General features: G+C 27.4%; 1 pseudogene; it reads right to left on the reverse strand.

Moving 5' to 3' along the window:
* Positions 1-1,029: 1,029 nt before the first annotated feature.
* Positions 1,030-5,148, reverse strand: LOC110639724 (very-long-chain aldehyde decarbonylase CER1-like; annotated as a pseudogene).
* Positions 5,149-8,894: the final 3,746 nt, after the last annotated feature.

Genomic DNA, 8,894 nt, shown 5'->3' on the forward strand with positions numbered 1-8,894 from the left:
GTTATGCGAAAGCAATATTAAACCAGGATCATAAGGGTCAGTAATCACTCATGATCCCCCTTAATTTGAAGAATGTAGGACATTGCACCTCGAGATTCTCAATTTCCACATTTTTAGGGGCCTATAACCTCCTTCCGAATCTTAAGGCCATTTGAGAACTATGTTCAATATGAACTTGCTCGCATCCTGCATGTATTCGAACTAAATCCCTAAATCTAGGGTCAAAGGTTGGTTCAGTTTCGAATATAGTTACAATCGTTGGGTATTTGCTAAGGGGTCATATCAAGAAATTAATTAAGTAGATAAACAGTCATATCAAGAAATTAATGAAATAGATAAGCATAGTCCCTTAATTTAATCATATAAGCATATTGTGCAAGATACATTAGTATAGTAGCAACAAATTCATAAATAGCTAGAATTTAATGGGGGTAATGCGCAACAATCTAAAATTTACTAGGTGAAAATGATATATATAATAAATTCATTCCAATTATTGATTATGGTAAGATATATAATCCATCACAATCAATGATTAGGATGAAATTATTTTACACATATTAGTTATATTAAAGAATTTTTCTTAGCAGTAGGGATAGTTAAAGTTTTAAAGCTATGTTGAAGAATTGCTTGCCAAACTGTGTAAACATTGAACATGGAGTAACCACACTCATGCCCATTCCATCCTTCTAAGGCATGCACTCATCACCTTTCTAGGCAACCAAACACTTAAAAAGTTTTTAAAATTAAAATTTTACCTGTAACTTTTAGTGTACTTTTTTTTCAAAAAAAAATATTGTTTGCCCCTCTAATATATTCTTTTTCAATCTCTGCATTTTTATGTAAATTTGATTCATATTATTTTTATAGTATTTAGTTTTAAATATTTTTATTTTGATCACCATATTTTTAATTTATTAAGATTTTATATTTATTTTTGACCCCTAAAGAAGAATTTCTATATGCTTATATAGAGGAAAGATATCAAGAAAGAGTAATTAATTAAACAAATAAGCATAGTCTTTTTATTTAATCATATAAGCATATTGCGCAAGATACAATAGTATAGTAACAGCCAATTCATAAATTAGCTATAATTTATGAGGCTAATGTGTCGCAAGCTAAAAATTAATGGGTGAAAATGATATATATAATAAATTCATTCCAATTATTGATAATGGTGAAATATAAAATTCATCACAATCAATATTAGAACGAAAGTACTTTACACATAGTAGTTATATTGAAGAATTAATTTTTCGTAGCAGCAGGGATAGTTAAAGGTTTAAAGCCATGCTGAAGAGTTGCTTGCCAAACTTTGTCAACGTTGAACATGGAGGAACCGCACTCATGCACATTCCATCCTTCCAAGGCATGCACTATTCCAGCGACTCGCCATGCACTCATGATCCTTCTGGGCAACCAATTCTGACATATATTTTTTAACACCATATACGCACAATTACTTGTCTATCATATCAAATGGAAAAGTGGCCATATACAATTAAAATCTTTACCTACCTCACAAGAGTCCACATTTTCAAGAGATGTAGGAACCACCATTGCTGGTGTGCTATGGTAAAAGCAGTCCTTTCTCATTTTTTTTGGTGGAAATTGGGAAAAGGGAATAAATACCGTTCCTTTTGTTGCCTTTTTTTGCTCTTCTTCATTCAATCCATCGTCCACTAGCCATGTCTGCACAAATTCACTCAAAATCTTCTTAATTCTTTTTCTATTTAGACTACTATAGCTAATGGAATTATACTAGAATATTTAACGACTTTTAACCAAGCCAATTATACATGTATGTATTTACATACCTTAAAAGAAAAATTGTTTGAAAGAACTGGATTATTCTCGCTGCCAAATGATGCCTTAAGCTTCTCATAATCTTCTTTGAGGATAGTTGCTCCCTAAAATAAATTCAATTCTGAGGCTGTAATTTCCATGCTTAGAAGGTTAGATAATGTGTCTAGTATAGTAGTAGTTACTTAAAGGTGGCCCTTCCTTATATGGTTTATTAAATTAAAATCAATGAAGCCAGCTGACTAATACATATGGCTTAATATAACACCTGGATTCCCCTCTGGCACAGGGCTAAGGCAACAGCACAAGCAACCTTATTCGGCATGCCCCTAAGGAGAACTTCGGTAGTTCCTTTAGGAATGCTACTAAGCACAACAGCTACTGCTAGACTGCTTCCATACTAATGTTGTTTTGAGCTTTGGATGCCCATGCACATAAAGCTCACCATACCTATTCAAGTCTTCCCCCTGCAGAGTTCATTTATTTATTAATTATTGGCCTATTGGCCAAATAAATCTAAACCTTTTTCTTGATTGCTGATTATATTCAATACTTTTAATTTAGATAATTTAATCATAACTTTCAAAATTAAAGAATTTTTACTCAAAATTCAAAAACCAATTTGGAGAATTTTTTTTAATCCTGAATTGCCATGTGGTATGCCATATTATATTTTTTAATTTTTTTTATTTGAATCATCTCTCTCTCTCCCTTGTCCTCTCTCCCTTCCCTTCTATCTCCCTTGTTCTCTCTCTCTCTCTCTCTCCATCATTATCTCTTTCTCTCTCATCCTCTCTCTCCCTCATTCTCTCTCCCTCTCTCTCTCTCTCTAAATAAAATATTAGGGATTCCACACTAAGTGAGCTTGATTACTCAGAACAAAGAGAGAGAGAGAGGGAGAATGAGGGAGAGAGAGAGAGAGAGAGAGAGAGAGAGAGAGAGATGAATCAAATAAAAAAAATTAGAAAATGTGACATAGCATGCTACATGTCAATCTAGGTGTAAGAAGTCAAAATCCCCAAATTAGTTTAATTTTTAATTTTTGATAAAAATTTTTTAATTTTGAAAGTTATGATTAAAAATTATCCAAATTTAAAAGTTTTTAGCCACTAAGGTAAAGGTTTGGATTTATTTAGCTAAAAAGTCTTGATTATTTACCAATATTTAAAAAAAAATTGGGATATATATATATATATATATATATATATATATATATATATAACATCATCACTAGCTTGCCTGATTCAAGAGACCAAGACTCAGCACTTTAATGCCTTTTTGATCATCTTCAAGTATGGCTTCTTCAATCTTGCGATTAATGGATTGATTTTGGGAATGCATGAAATACTGCATCAAGAAAACAAAGTAATGGAGCAGGAAGACAGTAAGAACAAAATGGTGACATAGAATAATCAATTGATGATATACTTGGATATTGTACTTGGGTATGACCCAGGTTTGCAATGTGAGTCTGTCAAAGCGAAGCCTCTTAACTACAAATGTACGACCATAAATCCAAGTCAACATCATGGTCCACGGGGTGACAGGCCACATTAAGCAGAGGTACCATTTGTATGTCTCGGGGCTGGAGGCCAAGTAGGGAAATCCCAGCCGTAGGTGATAGATAGACTGTGGGATGGTAATATGGGTTAGGTGCACAACATCTGGGAATTCCTCTTTTCTTTTGAGTGAACATTCGTAAAGGGTGTCAGAAGATTTATCCGCTGTACCATAGATGTAATCGTAAATGGGCATGAAAAGAGAGTAATTGGTTCGGAACTGAGTGTGGTGAAGAGAATGGAACCTGCAATATATACATTAATTTATTGGATGTCAAAAAATAGCAGTACTGTAAAGAAACTAATATATGAGAAATACAAAAATATATGTAGTGTAGCATTGAAAAGGCAAAGCCAAAGAGGATGATACTTACGAAGGGGTGTACATAAGGTACCTGAGAGGAGGGAAAATGGAAAAAAGCCAATTGGGAATGAACTCGAAGTTGCAGTGGCCCATATTGTTCATGAAGTCGACGAAAGTAACGTAACCATATAAACTTGCAAATGAGGCCGTTCCGGTAAACAACGTTGTCAACATTGGTATTGCAAATAGCATGACGTATGACATGAGTTCCACAAAAGGGTGAGCCACAGCTGCGTCCAATCCAAATTTAATTAACCACACTAAATTATAAATTTTATTAGCCTACAATTTAATTAATTTTATTTCCATATATGAATGGTTCAAACATAGTTTTTCATGTCATAATTCTAAATTCTAAATACCAAGAATCTCGATTTGCATTCTGGCTCATTAATTAACATTCATAGGTAGAAAGTTATAATGTTTGACCAAGATGTATAAGTCTTACAGGTCATGGGCTCGGTGACAATGGAGGAATGGTGGTGGGAATGGTAGCGGGAGTAGAGATAGTGGTGGTGCAGAAGTCGGTGAAGCCAATAGTAAAGAAACTCCACCGGCCCCGCATGAAGCAACATTGTGAGGATTACTCCATCGATTCTCCACATAGGCAAATGGGTGGCCCCCAGAATTACCACGGAACTGATGTAGAAAACAATCCCACTGAGCAGTATCTGATCATCCCTGTCAATTCAACCAAGAGATGAGACCTTCAAAATTTTTGTTTTGTTAAAAAAAAAAGAGAGAGAGAAATTCATCTGCAAATTAACTATTGTTCTTGTACGTATACGGACCAGTTTCTTTCTCTATCTACTTGGTGGAATTCAATGCATTTGTCGACGATCCTGTTACTCCCTTTGGCTGTACGGTGGCGGGAAAGGCTAATCCAAAACTGGTTGTGGATCAGTCTCCACAACAAAAATGGGAAAATGAGAAAGCTTGACAAATCATTTTCTCCTCTAACCACGTACAAGTATATGTTTTGAATGACCCAGGGAGCCAATATCACATGCTGCACTCCCACAAACCATCCTATTCTTTGTTACTAATTAAATTTTATACAAATTAATCGCACATGCATATGCAAATGTCTAAGCGTTTTTACTTTGATGATATTACATGCGTATATACATATATACTGTATTATATGAAATTTGATCAACGTCCAGTTACAAGAAAACAAGCCAAAAAAGAATATCGACGTCTGCAGTCTACTGCCTTCATTTAATATAAGTGCATGGCAGCTTAACTGTGTGACCATTGAGTAATGGCATATGCGTAGTCTTTGAGTGTGTGTGTGTGTGTTTTAGAGAGAAAGAGAGACTATGAAAATTAGAAAAATAGGAAGGTTAGACCTTGAAGCTTCCGAGAGGCTTCCATGGATAGTCAGTGAGAATTCCAGGCGTAGAAGCCATATTTGTTTGCTGTATTTCTATTTTGTAACTCGCAATTCGTGTGTGTGTGTATATATAGTCGCACACGTACGTGTTGCTCGTTGGGGGATTAATAGGAGTGGTGAGCCCCGATCTATTAAATGTAACACATTATTTGAATAATAGGGCAAAAGATTTTGCAAAAGTTTGGTATGTATATATTATATATCTATATAAATGTGGGAAGGGGGAGGGAAAACAGTAGCATTGCTTAAAATACTTATTATAATTTATTAATATCACAATAAAAAACTCAATTTAATTTGTTATTATAAATTAATTTATTTAATTTAAAAAAAATAAATTTAGAGTTTATATAAATTTAAAATTCTTAATTTTACTCGTACTTAAATTCTCCTTAATTAAATATTTTATTATAATTTTACTAAATTTAATTAACTTTTAAATTCAATATATTTAAATAAAATAAGTATATCCTAAAATTATTTAATTAATAAAGAATATTATTAGTTAAAGAATTTTAATATTTTTAGCATAATTTTCGTGATAAGTGTCCTATTCTAATACTATATAAGCTGTTCTCATGTTTTAGTATACATTCAATATGTAAATAATTTTATAATAATTAATTAATTATAATGTATGTCTTGGTAAATATACATATAACCCTAACATATTGTTGTTGGTGATAATTCTCTTTTTCATTTTTTCGCTCTTCACATGCTCTCAAAGTTGGATAAAAAATTTAGTGACTTAGTTGAGGTGAGCGGTATAGTTTTTAATAATATTTTGTATACAATGTTTAAAACGCAAGAAGTTTAATTCTAAACTTTATTGATATATTTTCTGAATAATTGGCAAATTTCAAGTTGTATTATCGTTTATGATGATTCTTTAATTTGAAAGTATTGCTATATTGAAATTGGATGTCTTACCTAATGATAATTTGAATATGCAAAAGATTTTATAATCATGTAAGTCCAAGCTTACAGATCAATGGTAACATAAGAACAACCATATGTAGAGATAATACCCATGGAGTATTTCTTAATCGGTTATGGTTATTTTATATCTCGTCAAATTTGTTCTCTCTTTAAAGTATGAATTTAAAGCCAAAGTCAATATATACCTGTATTTCGCTTTTAAGTAAAGAAGCATAGAATTTTATTATTCTCCCTTAACCAATTTAAAATTACTTAATTTTTTTTATTCTTTTATTTGTTTATTTTTGAAGAAGTGTAAGTCAAATTAGAGGAGCTATAAATAAGAGAATAAGTGTAAGTGATGTAAGGAGATGATTTGCATTCATTTTTTTGTAGTCAAATATCTATATATATCTTCTAAAGAAAACTCCTCTAAAGAGGACTGCAATTTATTTATAATGACAATCAACTAATAATAGGGATGAAATCTCCTAAATTATATTATATATTTTCATATTTTATTTTCTCTATGTGTATACCGTTTTTAACACAATTCAGTTAGCAAAATGTTATAGGATGTCCAAAAAAAAAAAAAAATCAATACCTTAAAGCCTTTGCATATTTAGACTAAGCATTAGCAAGTCAATCATTTGAATCCAATTTCATCTTTTGAAATCTAATTCTAAGGAATCAATCATTCACAGAGAACATCAATGAACAATAAGAAGACAAGAAAGGAAATAGAGGCAACACCAATGGTTTGATATTGATTTTCATTTTCTTCACTTATAACTATAAATCACCTCGAAATTTAATTAATATTTTGATTATATTTTAATTTGAATTTAATTAATGTGTCTAAAAAATTTATGCAATTTTTAACTATTATTTTTTAATTATTATCCTCAAATAATCATAACATAAAAATAAAATTTATTATCAACAATATATTTTATAGTAATGTACAATTTTATATTCTAATTTTTGGAATTTTTAGCTTAGTTAGATAATTTTTTTTTTCTCATAATTTTACCTTAGTTTTAAAAGTTTATTAAAAATCTTGAGAGACAAAAAGTGTAATTTAAATAAAAAGTTATAAAAATAAAATATAGAGATTTGACTTATTTATAATTAGTATGCATTATTTTTTAAGTTAATAATTTAATATTTTTTTTATTTCACTTTCTTAAGATTAATTAATAGTTATTATTATTACCATCATTATGGCCAAGTAAATAAAAAATATTTTACTATTATAAAAATTGAATTTGAATATTTGTTATCATTTTTCGATTAAATAGTATTTAATTATAAATTAATTTTTTATTTACATAGTTTTCATTTGTTTGTCTATAAATAAAATATTATATGAGATATTTAATATACATCAAGCGCTCTCTTCTCACCAAATATTTTCATTTCACTTAAATGCTCTTAAATTTTTTTTTTTTATATATTTGCACTTTTTTTTATTATTTCTTTTAAAAGTTATTAGTTATCATTCTCAAAATTTATTTATTTAAATATATTTATTTAATTATTAATTTTTTATAAATTTCTTATTTAATATTTCTTAAACTTTTAAATGTTTTATTTCATTATAATTATATATCGAATGCAATGATAACTAACATTTTGATTATTTATATTTTATTATCATTAATTTTTAATAAAATTAATTTTAAGTTTTAATTAAATATCGATATTTTTATGCATAAATTATCTGTCAACTATATTTTTATATAGAAGTAAAATTTTAAAGATAAATTGCAAATATAATTACATAAAAAATTTAGCTATAAATAAAGATAATTAAAAATAATTAAAGTTACAGTATTAAAATTATGAAATCTGTTTTTTAAAAAATAGTATGTATTTTTAATATTTATTACATTAATAAAAAATGATGTATTTTTAAAATTTTAATTTTTATGAAATATATTTATTTTATATTATAAATTTATATAAAGTGATAATTATTTTTATCAAAGAATTATTTTATAACAAATATATCAGATTAATAAAAAAGAATTTACACTTACATATAGTATTTTTAAAAAATAATATAATAGAATGTTATTTTTGATTAATAATAATGTTATATATTTTCATTATTATTAAAATTAAATAATTTAATTCATTATTGGTAATTTAAAATTTTTTATTATATTAATAACAAAATATTATATATATATATATATATATATATAAATTATGAGAGAAAATATAAAAATTTTATAAAATTTAAATTATTTTTTGAATAAAGTATTTTTATTACATTTTAAACGAAATAATCATGAAAACTATTATTAATATATGTATAAAAAGAATTAAATAGGTATTTTAATTAAATATATCATAAATTAATTAAAATTTTATTATTACAATAAGTGAAAATTTATTCAAATTAAATTAGATAAAAAAGAAATTTTAATTTAAAATTAATTTAATAATAATATTTTATCTTATTTAAAATGTAATTAAAAATTAAATTAAAAAATAAAAATTATAAATTATCTCTATGTAGCATAGACATTATGCTAGACATATTTGCTATGTGTTACCCTCCGTAAATAACTTTTTTTATATTAATTATTATTTTTTTTTATTTTTTTAATAATTATTATTATTATTATTATTTATAATAGTACTTAATATTTATTATTTAAATTGTTATTTTTTTAAATTTGATTTTTAAAATTAAGAAGTTAACTTCAATTAGTCCATTAAGTGTTTTTTATTAGCCTAATTAAATAAAAAACATTTATAATAAATGGATCAATAAAAAATAATCTATTAGAGATAGTTAAAAATATGGGCTCCATATTTTTAATAATTTTATTTTATGTTC

Source organism: Hevea brasiliensis, chromosome 16 (assembly GCF_030052815.1).
Source record: "Hevea brasiliensis isolate MT/VB/25A 57/8 chromosome 16, ASM3005281v1, whole genome shotgun sequence".
NCBI lineage: Eukaryota > Viridiplantae > Streptophyta > Magnoliopsida > Malpighiales > Euphorbiaceae > Hevea > Hevea brasiliensis.